Consider the following 13,627-nt stretch of genomic DNA (forward strand, 5'->3'; position numbering starts at 1 on the left):
ATAGACATTTATAATTGTTAGCTCTTCCTGATGGATATACCCTGTGATTATTATATAATGCCCTTCTTCATCTCTTGTTACTGGTTACTCCAGCTTTCTTTTGACTTCCAGTAGCAGGATAGATAGTTCTCCATCCCCTCATTTTCAATCTGAAGGTGTCCTCAGGTCTAAAATGAGTCTCTTGTAGACAGCAAATAGATGGAATTCTATGGCTATTTGGGGATGAGCTGAGGGATGGAGGGACAGCCTCATGGGAGACAAGCAGGCAACGTCCAGTCTAGGTAGGACCTCACAGACCACAGAAACATAGAGTTTGTTTTTGTCCTAGAAGCAATGGGAAGTCATTGGAGAAATTTAAGTGTGGGGAGTACAGGATCAGATTGCCACCTGGGTGGCTCAGTAGGTTGAGCATTGGACTCTTGATTTCAGCTCAGATCATGATCTCACAGAGGTGGGATCATGCCGGCATTGAGTTCCTCACTGGGTGTGGAGCCTGCTTAAGATTCTCTGTCTCCTCTTTCTGCCCTTCTCCTGCTCACATGCTCGCTCTCTCTCTCTCTCTCTCTCTCTCAAGTAATAAAATAAAATACGTGCCTAGAATCCACCCTAAACATTCTGATTTAGGAGGCTTGAATTGAGACCTAGGAAATCTGTATTTGTAGCAAGCACTCCGGAGGATGTTGTCACATCAAGTAGTCATTGAACCTTCACATAAAGCAGCACTGGGATATTCTGATTCTTCAAAGTGTTGCTAAGCATCCAATGACTCTAAACAAGACTTGGGCATTGCAGAAATTTGCCTCAGAAAAGGACACCAGTAGGGTTTTATCAAGGCCAGATGGCTTGACTAAAATAGAACCAAATGCACAGAGCAGTGTGCTATTTTGCAGAGACAGAAGGTAGGGGACTTTGTCAGCTTGGTAACCATATAGTGTGCCCTGAGACAGTCAGGCCTTGCACTGTTCTTTCCTGTTATTGAGGGTTAACCCCAGAATGACTTTCCAGTAGCTAGATTTCAAAATGGCAAGTTCATAATTCCTTGCTCATCCAGGGAGTCCAATAGAGGCAAGACAGGGGTTTGTAGACCATTAGCTCCAAACTTTGGGCAATCTCCATCCAGGTTTTTCCCCAACTTTCCTTAATGCTTTGAAGCCAATGCCTGTGATATTTTGTCTTCAGCTTGCTAATTTGTGTACAATTATCACTATATCTCAGCCTAATCCCTGTGGGATGAACAGATCAGGTGGAAGACAGCATTGCAGGCAGTGAGAATTCATCCAAAGCAGAACAAAGGAGATAGACGTTTATTGAATGCACTACAAGGGAGCATTAGGCAGGACAGCAAAGGAGAGACTGTCTGCCATAAGGCAGTGGAGGCGGGGGGTAGGGGGCAGTGAGGAGGTATGGTAATGAGTGGAATTTTCCTTTTTTGTTAACTGTTCCTGGGTTTAAGTAACCAATTGGTCAGCAAGGGCATATGGCTATTTTGAAGTGGGTCGCCATAACGAACCTGTTTTCATTCAGCCTAGTGGTCACTGTGAGCCCTTTTACCGTACTCAGGGTTCCATTGCTCAAGCCTGTTGCCTAAAAGTGTCCTCTACAACCCCTAGTTTTCCACACAATGATTTGTCTGTATGACCCTTGAATTTTAAAACTATAAAATAAGCCAGCAGAGACAACCAGCAACACTCGTGGCTCTGTCTGCTCTCTGCCATGAGAAGATACAAGAAGTCAGCAGTCTGCAAGCCAGTTAGAGGGCCCTCAACCAGTGCCCAAGCATGCTGGCACCCTTATCTCAGACTTCCAGATACTTCCAGAACTGCATAACTCCTGATGAGGCCTAGTGTTGGAATTTGCTTTGTCAGCAAATCTCAACACCACTCTTTTTATTTATTTATTTATTTATTTGTTTTTATTTTTTTTTATTTTTTATTTTTTAATATATGAAATTTACTGTCAAATTGGTTTCCATACAACACCCAGTGCTCATCCCAAAAGGTGCCCTCCTCAATACCCATCACCCACCCTGCCCTCCCTCCCACCCCCCATCAACCCTCAGTTTGTTCTCAGTTTTTAACAGTCTCTTATGCTTTGGCTCTCTCCCACTCTAACCTCTTTTTTTTTTTTTTTTCCTTCCCCTCCCCCATGGGTTTCTGTTACGTTTCTCAGGATCCACATAAGAGTGAAACCATATGGTATCTGTCTTTCTCTGTATGGCTTATTTCACTTAGCATCACACTCTCCAGTTCCATCCACGTTGCTACAAAAGGCCATATTTCATTTTTTCTCATTGCCACGTAGTATTCCATTGTGTATATAAACCACAATTTCTTTATCCATTCATCAGTTGATGGACATTTAGGCTCTTTCCATCATTTGGCTATTGTTGAGAGTGCTGCTATAAACATTGGGGTACAAGTGCCCCTATGCATCAGTACTCCTGTATCCCTTGGATAAATTCCTAGCAGTGTTATTGCTGGGTCATAGGGTAGGTCTATTTTTAATTTTCTGAGGAACCTCCACACTGCTTTCCAGAGCGGCTGCACCAATTTGCATTCCCACCAACAGTGCAAGAGGGTTCCTGTTTCTCCACATCCTCTCCAGCATCTATAGTCTCCTGATTTCTTCATTTTGGCCACTCTGACTGGCGTGAGGTGGTATCTGAGTGTGGTTTTGATTTGTATTTCCCTGATAAGGAGCGACGTTGAACATCTTTTCATGTGCCTGTTGGCCATCCGGATGTCTTCTTTAGAGAAGTGTCTATTCATGTTTTCTGCCCATTTCTTCACTGGGTTATTTGTTTTTCGGGTGTGGAGTTTGGTGAGCTCTTTATAGATTTTGGATACTAGCCCTTTGTCCGATGTGTCATTTGCAAATATCTTTTCCCATTCCGTTGGTTGCCTTTTAGTTTTGTTGGTTGTTTCCTTTGCTGTGCAGAAGCTTTTTATCTTCATAAGGTCCCAGTAATTCACTTTTGCTTTTAATTCCCTTGCCTTTGGGGATGTGCCGAGTAAGAGATTGCTACAGCTGAGGTCAGAGAGGTCTTTTCCTGCTTTCTCCTCTAAGGTTTTGATGGTTTCCTGTCTCACATTCAGGTCCTTTATCCATTTTGAGTTTATTTTTGTGACTGGTGTGAGAAAGTGGTCTAGTTTCAACCTTCTGCATGTTGCTGTCCAGTTCTCCCAGCACCATTTGTTAAAGAGACTGTCTTTTTTCCATTGGATGTTCTTTCCTGCTTTGTCAAAGATGAGTTGGCCATATGTTTGTGGGTCTAGTTCTGGGGTTTCTATTCTATTCCATTGGTCTATGTGTCTGTTTTTATGCCAATACCATGCTGTCTTGATGATTACAGCTTTGTAGTAGAGGCTAAAGTCTGGGATTGTGATGCCTCCTGCTTTGGTCTTCTTCTTCAAAATTACTTTGGCTATTCGGGGCCTTTTGTGCTTCCATATGAATTTTAGGATTGCTTGTTCTAGTTTTGATAAGAATGCTGGTCAACACCACTCTTTAAAAAGATACCAGCCAGTACAATATGGTAAGCAAAGGAAATCAAAGGAATCGATTAAAAAGAAAGCCATTTTACCTGCATGCAACATGATCATCTTTGTAAAATATCCTATGGAACCCCCAATAAAGCTATAATAACTAGCAATGCATTTGGCCCTTCTCCATGCAAGGAAAAAGATGAATAGAAGTTGCTCTCCTCCCCTCCCCACCGGAATATTTTGACTCAGCAGCTCAAAGGGACAACTTAAGTTGTAGAAAACTGATGTAGATACAATTGGATAGAGTCATTTTTTTCCTTCAGAAGTTTAGAGTGTATAAACTAAGAAACCGAAGTTTGACACCTAAAAATCCAAACAAGAAGAGAGGTAAGCAGAAACTATTGACATAGAGTGAAAAATTGAAAGAGAAAGAATGAGCACATCATAAGACCAGTGATGGCCCTTGATCTCTCCGGATCATTTTCTCCTTTTCAGACGTAAAGAAAATATGGGTTAAAAGTAAGCAAAACAATAGCCACAAGTAAAAAACCACCACTGCCAAAAAAAACAAAAAACAAAAAACAAAAAACCCAAGTTTGAACATTTATGAAGAAAAATACTTGATAAGAAGGGCAAAATTGAAATCAGTCAATAAATTGTGAAATCCCTTAGCAAAATGTTTTATGTTTATTAAATTAATCAAGTATTTTTAGGGGGAATATGTTCTTAGAAGAAAAAGAATAGACTTCTTTAGCTGTGGGTTTGGGAGATGGTTTATCACTCAAGTTTGGAAAATAGTAAGAGCTCTTTTTTGAAAAAATGCTCTCATAGATACAAATGAAAATGTTAAAAAGCCATAAAATGTGAATTCATTACCTCTAAAGTTTGAAGAATTAATTTAAAAATAAACACTATCCACTGGAAATAAAGACCTGAAACTGATATATGTTATGGCAGTTATACCTCAGTAAAAAAAAAAAAAAAAAAAAAAAAAAGGTGATTGGAATAAATTACTAGATGTAAAAAATTAAAAAAAGAAAGGACTTAGGAAAATAAGACCAAGTTATGTTAAGGCTTTTTCCTGGTCTCATGAGAATCTGGGCAATGATGGTGGCTTGAACTAGGGTTGCAACGATAGGAGATGGAGAGAAAACCGTGAAATAGTGTGGAGGTAAAAGCTTGCCCAGATTGCAAAAAAGTCCTCACCTCATTACTGGGGTTGTTCAGGGTCAGAGTGACAGGATTAGGACAGGCTTGCCCCTAAATCCCATCGGAACGCAAATCTCCCAGAGAAAGATAGCCTTCATCTCCGTCTTTATCGAGCCTTGCCACCTCTGTGTGGCTAACGCGACCAGACCTGACCCCGAGGAGAAGCCAGTGCACAGTGGAATGACGCTAAATGTCAGGGCACGAGTCCCCAGCTCAAAGGCCTACCTGGGCCGGCAGGTAAAGTGGGTGAGTGGAGCTGCCATGGTCAGAAAATACGCGGCAGCCAACGCTGTTGCCAGGCAACAGGGGAGCCTGGAGAACAAGGGACACCGTCTGCCTGGGAGGTACAGCCCAATGCCAAGCCCAGCCCCTGACGAGCCCGGGACAAGGTGGCCACAGTATTGCTAAAGATTCCGGTTTTCTAAGAGGTGCCAGAAATGTAGTTTTTTTTTTTAAGTGTGAGAACACTCGATGTTTAAAAATTGGAACTAATTCAAATTTTAGAAAAAAGTCAGGGGGTGGGGAAGGGGAAATAGGATCCATAGGTCAAACCTTGCAATAATTTTGGAACTTCTAGTCTACTTTGTTAGACATTAACTCATTTAATCCCTACATTAATCCTGTGAGTTTAAGTACAATTGTCCCTACTTGGCAGATGAGAAAATTTAGGCTCGGAGGGCATGGGATTTGTTACAAAATCAAAGATATTCAAAGATTGTGTTTGGGTTTCTTCTGGCAATGTAAGAGCAGCACCTTTTGTCATTTTCCTGGCATTCCTCTTCAAAATTGGACTTAATTTCCTTAAAAAAAAAATTTTTTTTTAATGTTTATTTTTGAGAGAGAGACACACACACAGCATGAGCAGGGGAGGGGCAGAGAGAGAGAGAGAGATTCCGAAGCAGGCCTCAGGCTCTAAGCTGTCAGCACAGAATCTGATGAGGGGCTCAAACTCACAGACTATGAGATCATGACTTGAACCGAAGCTGGATGCTTAACCGACTGAGCCACCCAGCTGTCCCAAAATTTGGCTAAATTTTTTATGGGATTGTCTTTTTCTTTACTTCTTTGGTATTTGTCATATTGTTCACGGTTTTCTCCACAAGGAACAGGTTTAAAGGTGGGTGCTTCAAGAATACATTGTTCAAGACTGATTCTGTTTGAAAAGATGTTTGTGTCTTTTTAATCTCAAAAAAGAAAAATTGTGTCCACCTATCCTGGCTTATTCTGAATCCCCCGTGTAAGCACAGGAATGTGTAGTCCCACAGGGGTTGGAGACACAAGCCGCATCTGAAGTGAGCTAGAATTACCCAGAACCATTTTAATTTACTTTTGAAGCAAACCTGTGGCTGAATCCATGTGTGTTTGAGGCCAGTCACATAACTAGGATGTGAAACTTACACATTATTAAAACTCAGTCACAGCACTATCTTAGAATTTAGGACAGTGAGAGACTTTTGAGGGGAGCAGTGTTGTTAGCATGACCTGTGTGTGATGACAATAAAAAGCAAGTTGACTTTTAGTCAGTTTATTGTTTTTATATCCTCTATATACAATGCAACCTTGTATTGCTTTACCTTGGGCAACTGCTCTCACCATCTACTCTTGGTATGCTGCTCTATGGATGCCGATTTTCAAGCATAATTCTGGAAAAATCCAGAGGTATGATAGCATCTAATGCTGGCCAGGATTTGGGGTGTCTGGGGGGTAGGAGAGAAACAGAGGGGGAGAGGAGAAGGCAGAATATACTCATGTGTTGCTGGAGGAAATGGGGATCATTGGGCGATAGCTATGAATATTAAACATAAACATACCTTTTAATTCAATAATCTTACTCCCAAGAATCAGTTCTATAGAAATAAAAGTCCTAATTCTTAAGCAGCTATGGGCAACAACATTTATTGGGGATTGTTTGTGGAAGGGAAAAATGAAAAACAGCTGAATGCACATCAAAACATTGTCATATATCTGAACCATGGAGTTCCACATGGCCACTAATAAGCTACATCTGTTTTCATGATGTTTTATTAACTGAAAAATTCAAGAGGGCTAAAATTGTTCACCACCATCAAGACCCTCTGCACATGGGTATGATTCTAGGAGCCAAGAGAAAGGCATAGGATTCATACACATCTCCCTTATTAGGAGAAAAGAGGTGAAGGGTCAAAGCAAGAAAAAGTATGCACTAGGTAAGAGAGAATAACAAAAGAGTCCCACAATAAAAAACAGCAAGCACAATATTCCATTATATAACATTGCATGTATTTGTTTGTTGTCCCAGGGATCTATGAAGAAAGGCCACCAAACTATTCAGTGCTGTCCATTAGAACTTTCCACATGATAGAAATGTTTTCTATCTGTGCTATCCAAAACAGTACCCAGTAGACACATGTGGCTATTGAGCACTTGAAGTGTGGTTAGTGACTCAATGGGTTCAGTATCTGACTCTTCATTTAGACTCGGAGCATGATCTCATAGTCGAAAGATCAAACCCCGCATCAGGCTCCACACAAATGGCACAGAATCTGCTTAGGATTTTCTCTCCCTTTCTCTCTGCCCCTCCCCTGCTCATGCTCTCTCTCAAAATAAGTAAACTTTAATAACAATAATAATAATAAAAACAGAAATGTGGTTAGTGTGACTGAGAAACTAAATCTTTATTTTTTAATTTCTTTAAATGTTTATTTTTGAAAGAGACAGAGTGCAAGCAGGGGAGGGGCAGAGAGAGAGGGAGACAGAGAATCCAAAGCAGGCTCCAGGCTCTGAGCTGTCAGCACAGAGCCTGACGTGGGGCTCAAACCCACAAACCGTGAGATCATGACCTGAGCCGAAGTCAGACCCCTAACCAACTGAGCCACCCAGGCGCCCCTAAATCTTTAATTTCATTTAATTTTAATTGAATTTAAATAATATAGCTATAGACAATGATTTTCTATAAGCAGTAGAGTTGCAGTTCATTTGTATTTTTTTCCTCCTACTATTCCATAGTGTTTGAATGTTTCCATGAAGAACAGTTATTTATGTAATCAGTAAAAAAAAAATTGTCAAGAAGCAGTATGTGTAAGAGTTCAGATTTAGAGTCAGACAACCCAGTTCAAATCCTGGCCTTGTTACTCATTGCTAATAATTTTGGGCGCATTACTTAACCTCAAACTACTTTCTCCATTGTGTCTCAGCTACCTCACCAGTAAAATGGGATTGATCATGAAACCTACCTCATGGGGTTATTGTAAGGTATAGGTAAGTTCATCCAGGTAAAGTACTTAGAACAATTCCTAGCACATGGTAATTGATATTATTAGCTGAACTTGTCAGATGTCTTCACCGCAAGCGGTAGAAGACACTGGCTAAGGAATTTACTAGACACTGGTGGCTTCACAAAAATGTTGAGATATCTGGGGGAACAGGTTCAAGACTAAGAGAGGAGACCCCAAATGATGTCTCACTACTGGTTCTGATAGAGAAGCCACCGATTCCAACATCTGTTGTCTGGGAACAATTGCTTCCTTTCTATTCCTGAGTGGAAGTCCCGCCTAGGTGTATCAGATTGGCAGAGCCTAGGTCACGTGTCTGGGCCCTAGCTTCAAGGAAGTCTGAGAGAGAAAGGCCTCTGCCTAGCACTCTTGGCTTCTGTCAGGGAGGTGGCCATAAAATGGGGGGGCTCCCCCAAATAAGAAAGATTTCATGTGCTGGGCAGCCAAAAACAAAGATAGAAAAGACATTACGAATGCTATTTAAACCAGGGCAAGGGTGGGGAGAGACAGGAATGAATGCAAATGTTCCAAGTAGACCTGTGTTCTGGACTCATTAGTTCAAAGTAGCTTTGCAACTTGCCGAGGTAGCTGTAGCTGTCTGGACCCTGGTTTTCATACCTGTAAAATAAAAATGTTGGCTCAGTGTCTGGATGTTGGCAGCTGTGTAATGTCACATTCTCTGTGACTGTTGTCATTTGAAAAGAAAGAACATCCAGAAGATCTCATAATTATGCTGGGAAAAAAAAGGTTTTCTCCAAAGTTGCCTCAAAATCCATTTTGGGAAACGGGCAGCGTCCACATTTTTATAGGAGTTTTTATTCCTTTCTTTAAAAATACCTTGCCAGAGTTGCACTGTTGGCTACTGGAAGAATTGAGAGCAGACCTTCAATCTCTAGATCCCAAAGTTGGAAATGGCCCCAGTTGTTTATAAACAGGAGAGACGTGTCATGAGGTGAGAAAGGGGACCCAAAAAAGGTGGACTCTGCTCCTGTAAACGTCCTTTGGAACTTGCTGGCTGTTTCTGTTTTAGCCGCATTCGGAAGTAAGGAGAGGAAAGCTCTTGTTGCCTCTGCCATTTGCCCCACGAAAGTTGCTAGGCCTCTCTCAGGCTTTCCTTCTGAATCACTATAATATAGTTTTAGGCCAGTTTCCATGTCATTCGGAAGTTTTTCTTCCAATGTACAGTGCATGTGCACGTGTCTAAGTTTCACTCACACCTCAAGTGAAATTCCATGGCATCTCAATGTCTTTTTTGGTGGGGGGACGTATCTCTTATTTTGTAAGCCTAATTCAGGGGTTTCCAGGGGTTTTCACATCATGGCACTCAGTAAAATGATATTAGTATAGTAGATGAGGTAACTTCAGATCCTGAGGTGGCTGTGCAGTGGCTCTGGCCTCTAGCTTCCCTTGTCCTAGCCCAGTGGCCCTGATGACTGACAGCATCGACAAGGCCACCATCTGTATCCCATTTGTGGCTCACCTACGTGTGAGCACTTCTCCAGAAACTCTGGCCTAAGCCAGATAAACCAATGGGTTTGATAGACCAAAGCACTCTACACATAATTTTCCCAGAATGGATCTGTTGACGTGTGCAACAGATCAGAAAGGGTAGATCTCATGAGTGGACAGAAGAGTGGAATGGCCTGGTGTCATCAACAGAAGAAGAGTTAAACAGACTGCAGTATATTCATACAGTAGACTTTACTTGTGAATAAAAAGGAAAGAATATGGACTCCACGCACCCACACGGATGAATGTCAAACACATGCTGAGTGAACGCCACACACGAAAGAGAATATACTTGTGTTATTCCATTTATATGAAGTTTGAAACATCTGAAATGAGTCCATGGGGATAGGGTGGTAGGGATGGGGGGGGGGGTTGGCTGGAAGGTACATGAGGCAACTTTCTGGGGTGATGGTCCTGTTCTTTATCCTGATAGAGGCTTGGGTTACACAGGCATATGCACTTGCCACCTAAGATTAGTGCGTCTCACAGTACATTAGCTTATTATTTATTTATTATTTATGTTTATTTTTGAGAGAGAGAGTGCAAACGGGGGGAGAGGGGAGAGACAGAGGGACAGGGAATATCCCAAGCAGGCTCCACAGAGCCCACCCAACACAGGGCTCCGTCTCACTACCGTGAGATCATGACCTGAGCTGAAATCAAGAGTCAGATGTTCAAACAACTGAGCCACCCACCCAGGCACCCCAACACAGTACATTAGCTTTATCTTAAAAATAAATAAATAAGTAAATAAATAAACAGATATTGAAACTCTAGTTAATACTGTGCTTGCTGAAAAGTTTAAGGGTGAGCTATACTGGCATCTGCAACCCACTTCAAGTTACCTCAAAAACATGTGATGGGATGCAGGACAGACAAAGGAACAGGTAGGTGAATCAAACTGCGGTACAGCAGGTGAAGGAATATGTTAATGGTAGCATGTAGGTGGTGGGTACATAGAATCTAAGTGGCTGTTGCCTGTGTCATTCTTTCAACTTCTCTGGATGTTTGAAAAGTTTTATAATAAAGTGTTAGAGAAGACATAAAAAAAAAGATATTAATGTGGGCAACTCATAAAAATTATTCGCTGTATTTAGGGTAAGGATACTCTTGTGCATTTGTAGATAGTAAAGAATCCCAGAGAAGGAAAGAGTCTTAGAGATATATTCCAGTGATCTCATATGACAGGTAAGTAAACTGAGACCCAGAGAGTAAGCAACTTGCTGTACGTCACAGCTAGCTGATGGCAGGCCAGGCCTGGAACTGAGGACCTTCTTGGGTCTATCGTTTAGAAAGGGTTTTTGCCTCAAACTGAAGCATTGCTATCAAATGCACTTTAGAATCCTGGAGTTTTATATCTGTCTAAAAATATACTTTTGCAAAAGATAATCTTTGGTATTACCCGAGCAATTAGTTCAAACACTGTATTTTTAAAGTTTGTAGACACTGGGGATTAAAAAAAAAAAAAAAAAAAGAATGAAATGGTACTTTATTTTAAGCGGCTTAATTAAAGTCTTTAGCTACTTATCTATTTATTGCTTTATTCTAAAGTGTTTTTGCAATGCCCAACTGCTTTGGCAGAGCAGAGAGAGAAATACAATTATTAATTACTATTATCATAACCACTTCACAAAGTGGCAAGTACTTAGACCTTCACCATACTTCCCAGGAGCAAAAGTTTTGCATCAACATTCCTCAAAGACAAGCAACTTCAGAGTAAAACATTCCTATGAATCATCAAGAGCTATTATTAAACCCTTTGCAGAATTTCTGAGTCATTATCTAAAAGAAGATTCAACTTGGGTTTCATTTGAGGAGAAAATAGAGGGCTAAAATGTAATATTTTTCTTCTCCCTTAAAAAGTTCTGGTCCTCGACCATGTTTCCTTGTACTGCCCATCACCCCTTCTAAGAGAGAAGTGCCATTCAGCGGCATGCTGACCCCTCTGTAGAGCTGAAGTATGTCTGTGAACACGTTGAGGCCTCTTCCTCACTAATAATCACTGACTGATGCCTCTAGTCTCTCCTTTGTTTTATCCACTCTTTGCTGGGCAGTTGCCATGGTCTTGCTAAAATATTACATACATATATAAATTATGATTCCATTTATATAAAGCTCTAGAAAGTAAAAACTAATCCCTACTGACAAGAAGCAGATCAGTGGTTGCCTGGAGATAGGAGTTGAGGAGAAAGGAAGGACTGAAAAGGGACAGGAGAAAACATTTGGAGATGATGGATCGCTCCCTCCATAGTGTTTACGGTCTCAGTAGCATATTACATAGGTGGATACTTATCAAAATGTATACTTTAAATACGTGCAGCTTCTTGCATGCAACTATATCTGAATAAAGTTGTTAGGAAGAAAATGAACTAAAAACTTATTGACAAAATAAAAGGCAAATCCAGTGACGTAGCCCTATTTTACACTTCAGTGGTTTCCCCACTTCTCTTTGGGCAAAGCCCAGTCTCTACAATGTTGGCTTGGAAGGCTTGACGATGTAGGGCTTTGCTCAGTCTTAGTGCAACCCTTGTCATATCCAACCTCTCCAACAGGGGCCCTAGACATCCTGAATTTCTTCCAACTCTTGGGCCCATTCTGGGCATTTGCATCCTTTTGCTTCTTGGAATGTTCTCCCATGATCCACTCCTACACATACATACATTACCTGGATAATTGCTTTAGGTTTCTGCTTAGATGCCCCTTCCATGGAGCTTCCACTGACCATCTTCCCCCACCCCCATGACTGAGCTCGGCACCTCTCCCATGTGCACCTGTAGTACACAGGGATTTCCATATCTCAGCACTTATTCTTCTGTCTTGTATCTGCCTTTTTGTTTCTCTGAAGCCCCTCACCATCCTGTAAAATTATGAAAGCAATAAATGTGTCTGTCTTATATCTCATAGCTCCAGTGCCTTGAACACTGTCTAGAACATGGTATGTTTGTTGAATGATTTGATAATTAAATCAATGGTATACAGATGATCCAAGGGTATATCTTTTTTGTTTTGTTTTTTTTATTTATTTTTTTTGAGACAGAGAGTATGCATGTAGGGGAGAGGGACAGAGAGAGAGAGAGAGAGAGAGAGAGAGAGAGAGAGAGAGAGAATCTTAAGCAGGCTCCATGCTTAGCGCAGAGCCCAACACAGGGTTCAGTCCCATGACCCTGGGATCATGGCCTGAGCCCAAATCAAGAGTCAGACGTTTAACCAACCGAGCCACCCAGGCACCCCCCCCCTTCCCCCACCAAGAGGATAACTTAATCACTAAACTTAAAGACGACCCAGGCCAATCCTGTAAATGGGGCAGACACATGGTAAGGGCTCAGTCTCTGATGCCACGTAGACTTGCGTTCAGATATCAGCTCTGTCACTTAGTGGTGTAAGTTCCCTAACATCATTATGCCTCAATATTGTCCTTTGTTAAACGGAGACAGAGTGCTACCTGTCTCATTGGGTTGTTTTATGGATTAAACGAGATAATCTATGTAACTTGAAGTCTGGTGCCCAGTTTGGCCCAATAAATGTTAACCACAACTAAGCAAAACAATATCATAGTCCTTAGGAACAAAAGGAACTAAATCATAATAGAAGCCAGTCACATAAATGTTTCTTGTATAACCAAAATGGGGAGCCTCATGTGGGGCGAAGTAGCTTGCTTACTTAAGTTTGGTGGCTCAAACTTACACCTCTGCCTTTGAGGCTTTCTGTGCAATTTTCCTGAAGTGTTTCTTTGGTGACTCTAAGGCTGGTGAGGTCTTTGCGTTTCTGCAAAACCCTGCTGAAGTAATACCTGGAGGCGAGGAGTCCATAGGAATGCTCCATCAGGCAGCTGTCACTCTCAGCGTACCTTGAGTAGGCTCCTTGCTGTGGACGCTGTGGGGTGCTTCCCAGCTTCTAGATGTGTTGGTGGGAAACACTCGGGTGAAACCCTCTCTGGGAACTGCCATGGCCGAAGAGGGCCGCCTCACCCAAGCCACACTTCTTCCCAGGGGCAGCTGCACCCAGTGACTGGCTGATGTGGGGGTACAGAGGCCTGGCTACTTTGCCCCACTTAGAGATGGCTTTGAAGGTCATTCCAGCTCCAGAAGTCCCTGTAGGACTGGCTTCTGTTGTGGCTGCACAGCGGTTCAACATTTCCCCCTGCCCATTTTGCGTCTGAGAGCACTTCTCAAC

General features: G+C 41.8%; 1 long non-coding RNA gene across 2 annotated transcripts in view; it reads right to left on the reverse strand.

The window, feature by feature from the left end:
- The window catches only part of LOC122242075, an 82,541-nt gene extending 77,433 nt beyond the window's left edge, over positions 1-5,108 (reverse strand). For both annotated transcript variants that reach the window (XR_006222247.1, XR_006222248.1), the window contains exon 1: positions 4,920-5,108. This is a non-coding gene — a long non-coding RNA (uncharacterized LOC122242075). The remainder of the gene's footprint in view (positions 1-4,919) is intronic.
- Between the last annotated feature and the right edge of the window lie 8,519 nt (positions 5,109-13,627).

The sequence above is a fragment of the Panthera tigris genome, chromosome C2 (assembly GCF_018350195.1).
Source record: "Panthera tigris isolate Pti1 chromosome C2, P.tigris_Pti1_mat1.1, whole genome shotgun sequence".
NCBI classification, from domain to species: Eukaryota; Metazoa; Chordata; class Mammalia; order Carnivora; family Felidae; genus Panthera; species Panthera tigris.